Below are 13,074 nucleotides of genomic sequence, written 5' to 3'. Positions count from 1 at the left end.
GGGACCTCAACCTCCTGGACAAGTCACCCTGACAAACAGCGGCACCATTTTTTGGATTTCCCAGGAGGCGGAAGAGTGCCCTCCGAGATTTATAAACACATCCATAATAAATGGGAGGCAGAAGTTTAAACTGTTATGGAGCCTCCTCTGCTGTGCCGCCGAGGTCTCTTGTGATTTAGAGAGGTGACATTTACTGTGTGCAGACCTATTATTCAGAGTGACTGTTTGTGTATAGACAATATTTTAAAATGGCTTGCTGTAGATGAAAAATTCTTATTAAGTCAGAAAAACAGTTTAAGTAGGTAACACTCTCTCAGTTTAGCCTGCTATAAGTCTTACTGTCTTGCCACATGGAAAGTGCTTGGGGTGGGAGCTAGTGACACCTCACAGGCACTGGCTAAAATACAAGCTTCAGAGCAAACAGGATGCTGGGCTTCAGCTGGAACCACAGAACTAATTGTACATCTGAAGCTAGAGTAGGCATTTCTGCATTTCTTTCATTCCTTCAATGTGGAGTTTCCTTTAGTGCTGGTGCAATTCTATGGCCTGACCAATAGAGGATGGTAGGCAATGCACTGGCAGTCCAGAACGTGGGAAGGAGTGTTTCGTACATTAACTAGTAGTGTCATCTCATGGATGTCCTTAACCACCCTGAGTCTGAGATTCCCTATTCTGCAAATTTTAGGAACTGGATGAGGTGACTTCTAAAACTCCAATAAGATATGTCTATTTTGGGCTGCTTTTAGGGAAAAAGGCTATTTTGGCCCCAGTGGTGAATAGCACTTTTTGGTCTCCAAGAACTTTCCCTTATCTCTACCTTCTCTCTCAAGTCCCATGAATGTTCAAGTAGGAGGCAGAGCAATGATTGTTGGGTCATTTCTTCAAATGAGAAGGAGTTGAGGGTCATTCCAAGATTCCATGACCGGAAGAAACCCAAAACTCTCATTTTGCCCTTAGGCTGAGACTCTGCCTCATCACATTTCTTATACCTTTGCCTTCCCTAAGAGCCCTAGAAAAGCTTACGGTTCACTGGGAGAAGATGATTGCTGAAATATGGGTATGAACAGAGGGCAGTAAAGAGACAGACATAGTAGGCTCTATTGCCAGGATATCCGGTGTCTTCTAGAAGAGGTAATAGTCTCTGCATAATCAAACTGAACCCACTTTTAAAGTCCAACCTCAGTTTTCTCCTCCTCCAGGAAGCCTGCCTTACCTGGCGATTATTGAACTCCATTTTCAAAATGGGTGCATAGACATGCTCTTCCCTCCAATTTACCTTAATATATGTGTATTTTAATTTCTTCCAGTTTGTTAGTAAGCTCGGTGTGGGCAAGACTTGTGAGTTCTATCAGTAGTTGTACATACACATTCACACAGAGAAATCGGTTAACAATGTGGTTTGTTAATCAACCGAAACACCTACACCACCTTGGATAAGGATAGTGCCTAGATGGAAACCGCATTGCTCTGCTTCTCACACCCGTAACCCAACTGGGAGCTGTGACATCACAGTCTTTTCCACCTCGTAAAGCTGCCATCTCACTGCCTTCATCACTATCTCTTTGCCTCCATTATTTTTCATCATAGTATTTAGTACTATAAGAACTTGAACATTTACTTTTTAATATTTTTCTTTTTAGGGCCTTGCTCATGGCATATGGAAGTTCCCAAGCTAGGGGTAGAATTGGAGCCGCAACTTTCAGCCTATCTCACAGCCACAGGAACACCAGATCCAAACTGCATCTGCAAACTACACCACAGCTCGTGACAATACCAGATCCTTAACCCACTGAACATGGCCAGGGATTGAACCCACATCCTCACAGATACTAGCTGGGTTCCTAACAGCCGAGCCAACGGGAACTTGAGAACTTGAACATTTCTTGAAAAAAACTTGAACTGTTTTTTTGTTTTTTTGTTTTTTTTCTATCTCCCCACTAGAATGCAAACTCCATGAGGGCAGAGCTTGGTCTAACTTGTTCGTTGTTGTATCTTCATACCAAGAATAAAACACAATGGTGATGCTCAGTAACTATCCATGGAATGAATGAATGAACATGTGCATTTCAGCCTTTGTGGCCTCCATGTGACCTCCAATTTGTATCTTTCCTCATTCCATATATTGTTCACATCAATAAATCATTTCATATTCTGGAAATTTAAACGCTAAGAAGTTATGGCACTTGCCTCTTAGAGTTGTTTTGTATTAAATGACAAAAGAAAGAGTAATCTTTGAGGTGCCTCTATGCCTATCTGTGACCATTATTATGGTGAAAAATATAAATGATATATTTGGTTTTAGAGAAATCCTTTGATTCTCCCTTCACTATCCACCCATTAAGTATTTCCTAAGGAGTTATTTCCTTTAAAGGGATGAGAGTTTCTCTGCTAGGGATAGACTTGAACACTGCAATGTCAAAATTAACATTTAAGCCTAATATTTGTTGATTTATAATAAAAGCATACCATCGAACATGGGTGACAAAGCCCAACATGCTAGGCTAGACTCTCTGCTTCTGCTGAGTAGTTCTGCAACTTTGGGCAAGAGATTTTCTCTTCAAGCCTCAGTTTTTTCATATGCAAACTATTAAACGATAATAATAGTATCTCTATCATGGGGTTGTTGTGAAGATTAACTGAGATAATCTTATTTACTTGACACAGACAGAACTCAGTATGTGTTAGACTTTACTGTTACTACACAGTGTTAGAAAAGTATAGCACACAATTTAAATGCAAATAGTAATTATACTATGGTGCTCTGCATTTTTATTTTATTCTCTTAGCATGCCTGATTGCTCTTGCTAATTTAGCAGTAACGATGCTCAAAACATATGTTTGTTCTTCTAAGAATTAACAATAGACAGACAAGATTATTTGTTGACTTTTGTCTGTTCGAATCACTGTAATAAAATGCCCCATATGTAGAAAGTACTATGAATTTCTACAGCTGATTAAAAATATAATTTTCTGAAGAGTCATGGTAAATCACTTTTCTGCAGCCACCTTTTAATAAAAAGCATAAATTACAAACCTACTGTTAGGCAAACAATATTGGCACAACAAGAAAATGATTAGGATGCACACAGGATAGGTCAAAGACACTACAAAAGAGTGAATGCCCATTGTTTGATGTATATTAAAACAGTTGGTGAAAGTTTGGGTAGCGTTTTAATTTTTGGTGTCCACATACTTATGGCCCATTCAAATCTTACCAAAAGCAAACAGAATTTTGCTTTTCTGAAAGTAGGAGTTCAATAGAAACCTCAAGAGCATGTTAAATCAGTCTATAGCCACTATTTTATAAAAAGTGTTTCGAAATAAAGAGAAGAGCAGCTCTGTTTTTAATTTATGGAATAAAGTGACAGCTATTTTCTTCCATTTTTAGCTTGATGTTTCTCAGATGCGAAACACCTTTAGTGATGCTTTGATTTCTCTCTCTGGCTACTCTATGCTACCCCTCATTTTTTGAGTCACCATGATCCCATGAACAGCAATTTTCATTGCAAGGTTGAAAAATCATTAAAAGGAAAATTCATTTGATCAAACTTCTTGCATGTCTGTTTGAGTGTTTTGAACTGATTATAAACTCAAGTGGAACACCCCATTTGGCAGCAACACAATAAGGTCTTGTCTCCACTTGTTGGTGTGAAACAATGCCCATATAACTTGCATTTCCTGATGCCTTATTGAGCCATGAGGATAAATGGAGTCATCTTAAGTAGAACCATGTAAAACAATAATAAACCACAATTCCTCCTGGGTCTTGCCACCATTTGTATGAAGGCACATCTGTAATGTTCTCTCTCTCAAATTTTTGAGAAACCCTAGAGGGCATCTCATATCTGCTCCCACACAAATGTGGTAAGTTATTACCAGTCACTCCCTTCTCCTGTGTTCCATGCAATCTATTACCAGGCACTGCTATGGCTTTCACCTTCTTCTTTCTCAGTGACACAAACCTGAGTCTATAGGACTAAATGATGAACATGTTTAAATACCATACCCTGTTTAGAATTGATCCTCATCTCTAATAATTAAAACCACACAGGGTGGCTCACCTTGGCTGCATTGACTTCCAGGAGGCTCCCCAGTTCCTTTTTGCTATTAAATTTTAGACTTGTCAATTTTCCAGAAATATACAGTCATCATTGACTTCCCATACAAGCATATACTGAGATCATTGCTCTACTTGGAACTGTGTACTTTTTTTTTTAATCAAGTTCCATTAATACCTCACACTTAACCGTCACTATAACATAATTTAACATCTAGCAAATGTATTGTATTGGTCATCCAATTCCATAAAGATGCTGTGTAGCAAACCATTCCCAATCTCAGTAGTTTCAAACAACAACATTTATTTCCATTTATGCATCTGCCATTGGTCAGGCAAGAAGGTGGAAGTGGTTTGTTGCCTGATCTAGTCTGTGCTCAACTATACTTGACCTCATATCATAGATTGGGTTCAAATCTTCTCCATGTGTTTCTCATCTTTCTTGGAGGAGTGAACTAGCTAAGGCATTATTTTCTCATGGTGGTGACAGAAGCTCAAGAGAAAAAATTGAACCATGTGAGAACATTTCAAACCTTGGCTGTTATGCTACAGATGACTATAAATAATGTTTGCTAATCTCCCGTAGGAAAGACACATAGTCAAGGTCAATGGCTAGAGATGTGCACTCTGTCTCTGGGAGAGGAACTGTACAGTCATACAGCAGACAGTATGGGTGTGGGAGTGGTGGAGAACTGAGAACCACAATTCAATCTACCATATCTATTAATGACCTAAGTTATGACATTCTCTTAAGATGCATTCTTTAGGAGTTTCCTGGTGGCTCAGCAGGTTAAGAATCTGGTGTTGTCACTGCTTTGGCTTGGGCTCAATCCCTGGTCCAGGAACTTCCACATGCCATGGGTGTGGCCAAAAAAAAAAAAGACTAATTCTTTATTCTTAGAATTACTTTGGCACAGAAATACAAAGTGCACTAGATAAATTATTCATTTATTTTGATTCAGTAACCATTAATGGAGTACTTCCCCCATCTAAGGAACTGATAAAAAGGTAAAGGTGTACCTTGTGTATAGGGTGCCTGGTGCCTGAAAGAATAGTGGTGGAAATTGGGTGAGACTCACTCTCTGCGCTGAGTGACTCAAGACTTGATGTGATTGCCCAAAACACCCATGGGACCTGCTGGCCAAGGTTCTTCTCACTTTTCTGTAATATTTGCTGCTTTTTAATTTTTCAAAAGCAATACCAATACCTTTTAGAAAACCAGAAAGTATATCTTATGCATACAAAAGAAAACAAAACACTTCAACCATGTGTAAGTAACCATTATTTGCTCTAACAGCAGAGACAGAAAGAAAGGTAGACATCAGGTCCATAAGTAGATAGTAGATTGACTGAATGAACACAGAGGAATGTTTTGCCATCTTTTACTTGATATATCATGACTATTTTTAAGGTCAGTAAATACTAATTTACATGCATATTGTTACTGCTGCCTACTACCCTGTTATGTTCATACAGAAAACTATTTTAAGAATCTACTGATAAACAGCTAAATTTTACATTTTTATTATTGTAGATTAAGGTTGTTTTGTATAGGTGATAGAGCTCTGAACATTGAGGGATCATTTCCTTTGGGTTATGCTAGAAATGAAATCACTTTGGCAAGGACCTGTGTGGTTTTCAGGTTTAAGGCATATTGTGAGATTATCCACACGGAAGTTTGGGCAATCCATGTTTGTTCCCACCAGGAGTGCACAGGGCTGTCTCGTCCCCTCCCCCTCACTCACCTGGGGGCTCCTTAGTTTCTTAAAAGTCAATAAATAAAATCTTCAAGTAAAGGCTGAGTAACTTGAGAGAATTTCTAGATACCAAATGTAGAGGGAAAGGAAAAGTTTACCAGTAGTTTTCTTTAAAGGGAAGGATTGATATTTCAAGATTGTAAAGCAAAACTTCAAGGGCTATAATTAGGTTCAAAATGAGGAGAAACAATCTAAAGGGAACAGAAATCTGATTATGTGCCAAACTAGGGAAATAAAGGGACTTTCCAATTAGACATCCCAAGACAAATCTCTAGAGGAGTGGAGGACCACGAAGTCCCAAATTCCAAACACAACAAAATAAGTGAGAGGGGAAAAATACACTCTAGGATTGGTTGTTAAGATTTGTGAGGTGGGAAAACCTGGGAGGCCAGTTTCACCAGGTAGAAATGCTCTGCACAGGGCCACATGGATATGTACCTGGTCCTGCCTTCTGGAAGCTTTAACCAGAAGGCCAGCTTCAGATGTGGAAAGACATTCAGCCACCAAACTATGCCAATGGGAGTGGGTTTACAAGTAACAGTCATAATTAGCAAGGTTTGTAGGGGGATTCTACAGATGCAGCACTGAAGAAACCGGTTGACTCAATTCATAGGAAAACAAAGCCCAACAGGGTTATATCCAATTCTACAGCCTTGCCACAAGTGGAAGAAGTTAATAAATTAGTTCTTGGTCCATCTGTACCACTCTGACCTTCTAAGGTAATGAAAGAATTAGGTCAATATCATATCACAGTTGTAAGGGTCATGAGAGTGTGACTATTTGTAAAGGCATCTACTGTGGACTGGATGAGGCTGGGAAAATATTCTAAAGCAACTTCTGGCAACTAAAGTGGAAGTCCCCTCCCAGAAAAGCTGTTGTCAAGAAGAATACTTTGATTCCAATGCTAGAGTGACATTTTTAGCATCTCAAGAAAGTACCCTAAATTAGGGTCCTGCTTCTAAACTAAGAATGTGTTCATTCATATGGGATAAAAAATCAAGGAGCTCTTTTTTAATATTTGATTTTAAAGGCCCAGAACTTAAATTTTCAGGGCTCTTAACTCTCAAGAGATGCTAGCATAATTAATTCTATTTGTAGAACATTTGTATTGATTTCCATACCCAGTGAGTTAGAGGAAGCAGGTGGTAAAACACCCATTATGGTAGATCAGGCAATTGATCATAGACAGGAAGCGGGCAAGGTCACAGAATACACAGAGGTGACAAGCTAGAGTTGCCTTGTCCTAATTACTGGTGCAGGGCCTTTGCTTCTTTATCCATAGATAAGCAAACCTCAGGTATGTTGCTCAGAGATTTTGACATCCTGGATAACTTGAATTTTCATTTAAACTCCCAAATCATATTCTTTTCTTCCTAATTGTTGAATATCTTTTCCAGACTGTCAGTTGCTAGTATGTCCCTTTTTCTTCTTTCAGACATCAAGCCCAAAGAATGTACAAGAACCTTCCCTCAAGCTGATGAAACACAAGGTCATTTCTCAACCTCCTGAGTTGTGATTGTAGATGCTATAGATAACTGAACTGAAAAAAGTGATTGAGCTCAGTAGTATAGGTTCTAAGATTCTTAGGTTTCATGCTCTGTGAACCTGAGAGAAGGGGCTGGATTTGTTTAGCTCATTTCTTTTATTCTGGGTGCCTACTAGATGTCTGGTATGAAGCCAGCACTCAATAAACATAGGTTGAATGAAAACAATGAATACTGTACACGTGATCTTCAGAGTATGTTTTCTTGTTATTTAGGCCTTTTTCTAAAAAGTTATATAACAGATAAAATAAAGCAAAAAAGGAAAAGAGGAAGGAAGGGAAAGAAGAGAAAGGAAGTAAGTGGGGAAGAAGGAGAAAGAAAAGGAGAGAAGGAATGAGATTGGAAATAAGAAGGAAGGAAAAGGTAAGAAAGAAGGAAGGAAATTAAAAAGAAATTCTGGGGTTTCAACTGTTGGTTTGACTTAGAAGAATCTCTATTTAATCAACACTTGTACTCACTGAGGTTTAAAATTATATTAATCAAGTTTCTTGTCTCTCTTTCTATCTCCATCTCTTTTCCGGGAAACAGTATGAGAGCTTCCCATTTCGTGTCTACTGGTGCAAAAGCGAAGACCTTCCAAAGCACACGAGTCATGTGACTCTGAAGCTGCTGGAATGTTCTAGAAGGAGACTCACCAATCTCCCTGAGGGCTCCGGGGGAATTGATGAACTGTGGACAGACCTCCAAGGTGAGCTCTTTCTTTGTGCTTTCTTTCCTGCCCATCTAAGTAGTTTCGGACTAGTTTGGCATGTTGGCAGTTAAAATTCATTCTTTTAAAGCCGAGTATCCACTTAGCTCCTCTCCTCTGAACTTTCATCATTCATTATTAACAATGAAAGCCAAAGTGCATGAAACAAGTTCAGCCCTATCTGTTTCTGGCATGAAAGTGATGTCTTGGCATATTAGTGGGACACAGCTCTATCTTACATAAAGTGATGCCTGCGCCCACAACAAAGGCGCCTCTCTCAGCGCCTAATAGGATCACCTACTTCAAATGTGAGACTTCCTTCTTTGAAATATTTGTTGAGATTTCATAAACCTGTGAAGATGCTCAAACTCAAACAAAACCTTCTAGGCTTCAGTGCAAGCTCCGACTCTAAAGAGCTTTCTGTTCTCTAAACCGGTTATTGGATCTGGGTCCCAAGCCTGGGCAGGTGGGGGAGGAGTGGGGGCGTCAGGGGAGGGAGAGCTGGCTTTCCACTTTCTCTTTCTGATACGAAAATAAAAGTCATCTGGTTTTGACTGCAGAAAATGAATCATATTAAGCATTTTAAAAGCACTATTCTTTTTGTGAGACCTAATTTCAGACCGATTAACACTTTAATATGGAACAGAAGCACATCATTTCATTAGGAGACAAAATAAAGCCGCTCAGCCAACATATGTTGTCTCTTCTTTTGAAAAAAACAAAACAAAACAAAATTGACATTGTCAATAGTAGACTGAGCTATAAGAAGGAAGGTAAATTTGGCACCCATGACCCGCTGCTGGTGAGAAGCATCTACCTGGAAGAGCCCCACGATCACAGATTTCTTTTTTGGCAATGCTGGTATTCACTCTCTTTGGTAATAGAGGACCTGGCCATTGCCCTAGAAAGCTGATGGGGGAATATTCTTTTATGAATATAGAAATCAAAAGGATCTTTCAGTATGTTCTCCTTAAGAATGTCTATGCTGACACAGAGAGCAAAGAGACACTTTGTACCACTGATTTCACAGATTACTTATTTATTAAATAGATGAAACAAAATTATAGCTGTCCCTTTTCAATATTTAAATTTTTTTAATGATAATGCCTTTAAAATGCATAGAACATGAATGCAGGAACTGGTGTGATAGGAGAGAGCCTTATTGCACATAATTAACAGACACATAATGTCTGGTAACTAGTAATTTCCTTCTAGCTGAGTAAGGAAATAATTTAATCATGTTGATCAAATGAATCCCAGGAGCCCAGTGTAACATTATGCCTTAAAAAAAAAAAAAAAAGAAAAGAAAAGAAAAACCTGTATTAACTGATAAAAGACCACTTGGTTGTAAAAAAAATAGCATGGTTTCCAACCTTGTTTAGGTATCCTTAATAATATTTAAAATGCAAGCCTGATTTTAGTAATTGGCTTCATCTGACATTTCAGGAAGCCTATTTTCCAACACTGGCAAAGACTATGATTATTGATATGGTATACTTTTCTAGAACTGACTAAAACCTAAGTGTTGCAAGATACAGATTTCTTACACCAGGGAAAATGGTTCCCCTATCCTTGTTTAGAAGAGTCTGTAGGGGCTTCAAGGGGGCTGGGTGCATGGAAGGGGACTGGTTAGACAACACATCCTCCTTTTCTTTAAGGATCTTTTCACTAGAATAGCATCTTCTATTCAACGGCTAAATATAACCCCCCATGGCTCTCCTGTAAATTCCAGCTTACTATTCAAAAGAGGCCAGGAAGAGATTTTTATTCCAAATTATTACCCTAAACAAATTTCTTTCCAGTAGTGTGGATCTTCATCTTGACAGACCGGTGTTGCCTTTTGAAATCTTTTGTGGTCTTCCCCATTGTTCTTCTGAACTCCTTTGAAAAGGCAGCGAGCCACTTTCCTGCTATCTGAAGCCAGCTCTTCGTAATGAGGTGATATAATTTAACACTTACCGTAATACATTTTATCCATCTATTGTTTGCTAAATAATTCCTGCAATAACACTTTTATTCTTTCCATAATTCTTCAGGGCCATGCTGGAGGAATAATATTTTTACTGTGGTGATTGATGACAGGTCCCCGTGCTATATAGCCCGCGTGAACGAAGGTTATTGATAAGCATCAGGAAAATTCAAGGGAGTGGAGGGGGCAGGGAAGTGTCCAGAGGCCTTGCGCTGCATGGAAAGAACATCAGGGATCAGAGGGTTAATACCATTTTATGAGGTTGTAAAAATCTACCCCAAGATTCTTGTGTTAGCAATATTCTTTGTGTAAGATGTATGTTATTAAAACAAGTAGCAGCATCTGAATTAAAGTGACAGTATGATGGATGACTACTGAAGGGGAATCGGAGCCGTTTGCAGCGTTTTGGGCTAGATGTGGGAATTCTGCCTCAGAGGCAAGGAGCTTGGCAGACACATTGATTCCAGGCTGACGCATGTTCATAAATATGCCCCCAGAGAGGTGTGGCCTAGCAGAATTTACAAAATTATGTTCATGAATTATTTAACATTTATTTATGGATGCTATATTTAAACAGTATTTGCCAAGGCGAATGGACCATAGCTTACAGAGTGATCTTTAGATAATGCAAATTCTGCACAAGGCCGAGGTGGCGGCTGGCTCGCCCAGTGAGGTTCAGCCTCTCAAAATGATATTGCAGAAGACGAGTCCACTGATGATGGAGCTCTCTTTCTGAGACTCGAGGGGTTTTCCTGATATAGCTGAGGTCCAGAAAGATCTTGAGCAAGAGATGAGGTCAAGGAGAATTTTCTTCGTCTTTGGGAATGCAGTTATATCAGAGGACTTGACTGTGTTAGTGTTGATTGTAATTTTAACACAATAATGAGTTTTTCTATTTACAGCAATGCTTTTAAGAATTGAGAGGAGTTCCCTTTGTGGCTCAGCGGGTTAAACTTGACAAGGTGTCCATGAGGATGCACGTTCAATCCCTGTCCTCGCTCAGTGGATTAAGGATCTGGCATTGCTCCAAGCTGTGGTATAGGCTGCAAATGTGCATGGGATCTGATGTTGCTGTGGCTGTGATGTAGGCCACAGCTCCAACTTGACCTGCAGCCTAGGAACTTCCATATGCTGCAGGTGAGACTCTGAAAAGAAAAGAAAAAAAAAAGAATCAAGAATACTACACTACCATTTTGAGACTGAAAAGACTTAGAAACTTCTATAACCTAAACATCTCTCTAATCATGTTTAGCATCATGTTCAAATGGATGAAAAAGTGAAAATTATGGTTAGTGAATTTATAATTCCAGCATCATGTAATTTGGGTTGGAGGACATGGCGATGAGCCTAGTCTCACACAGCATCCAATTTGCTTCCCCTGTTTCCCATCCTCTGTGCTGTTAGGTAGAGCCTTATGCCTAGGTCTTGCCAATCAAATGGAAATGGGAGTGGCGTGTGTCACTTCTGAGGTGAAAACCTTGTAGGTTTTTGGTTTTTACTTTTGTTATGGTAAATGAAGAGACTGTATCTTTCAGAAAGTTCAGCTACAAGATGGTGGAGTCTCCAGTAGCCCAGTACCTACTTGTCTGTTTGGAACTGAGCCCATCAGCATGCTTGGATCGAACAGGCGCCTCCATAGCAAGCTAGGCCACTGCAGTCGGATTCCTAACCCACTGCACCACAGTCATAACTCCCTATCAGCCTTCTTGGGATGAGTAGCGTGATGAGAAATTATGGTTGGGATAGGTTAAGCCATTGAGATATGGAGGTTGTTGTTACTGCAGTGTAACAGAGACAATCCTGACTAATGCACTAAGTCAGGGCTAATCAGCAAGCCACCGTATTTGATGAAGTAACATGCTTGTGTCAGAGTGTAAAACAGCACACTACTCACTTCCAAAATGTCTTACCATGAATAAAGGTCTGATAAACCAAACAGAGTCCTTTGTGACATCATTGGTTTGTTTACTGACCCAAGCTCCATAACTAACCACACTTGATAAGGAATAGTTCACAGACATCCTCTGAGCAGCACATACTCTGAGAGTGGTACAGTTCCTCAGGCAGTTCCATTTCACATGTTATTGTCTCACATGGATGATTGACATGTTCTAATGCTACTTTTGCCTCTCATTAGGCCCAAGACTTTCCATGAAGGTGGAGGAGACTCACAGAGGGAAAGAAAAGCACAATCTGAATGGACAAGATAAGTTATTTCAGGAGACTGCCTTTATGATTTTGCCTTCCTGCTGATTTGAAACCCACATTTCACCTCCAAAGAGACAGAGCTAGTCTTTTTCATTTCCGTTCCTCATAAAATCATCAGTATTTTCCTCCTCTAGCAAAATCACTGTGAATGTAATAATAACCTGACCAATGGCAATATCAGAGTATCCCAAGCTACACAAAGCTGGGAAGCTACAAATACCAGGAAAAGATAAAGCAAAGAATCTGATTTTATTAGTTCTGGAAAAGACTCAGTAACAATCAAGAGAGGCAAGGCAAGGGGATTGAGTTTGATTTTCTAAAACAGAAAAGAGGAAAATAGAAAAATCTTTCAATATATGTGTGTGTGCGTGTGTATTATATATGTGTGTGTGTCTGTGTGTTATAACACACAGACACACACACACACATATATATAGACTCTGAACAAGTTCAAATTCATCCAATAATATAAAGGCTAAAAATTAAACAGATGACTGTCATTTGCTTTAATTATCATTTAAGGAATTGCATGCTTTTCTTTTTTTAATTGATGATATTGATGTTGTCAAGAGAGAACCACAACTGCAGTATCCTTTTTTGCAAATGTAAAGCTAACTTTGTGATCAACAAATTGATTTCACATGTTCTATATATAGATTTTGAATATGATATCTTCTTCTTAGTCTCTCACTGATTATAAATTTCCTAGGATTGGTATATAAGTAAAAATATGTCTGTGCACACACACACATACACACCCCTCTATCGCAATATTTAAGGTAGTTCCAGTGCAAGCTAAGAATTTAACAAATTATTGGTGAGCGAATGAATGCGCAAATAAATCTGTGGAT

The sequence above is a fragment of the Phacochoerus africanus genome, chromosome 5, assembly GCF_016906955.1.
Source record: "Phacochoerus africanus isolate WHEZ1 chromosome 5, ROS_Pafr_v1, whole genome shotgun sequence".
Classification (NCBI taxonomy): Eukaryota; Metazoa; Chordata; class Mammalia; order Artiodactyla; family Suidae; genus Phacochoerus; species Phacochoerus africanus.
Note: the sequence above shows the minus strand (reverse complement) of the source record.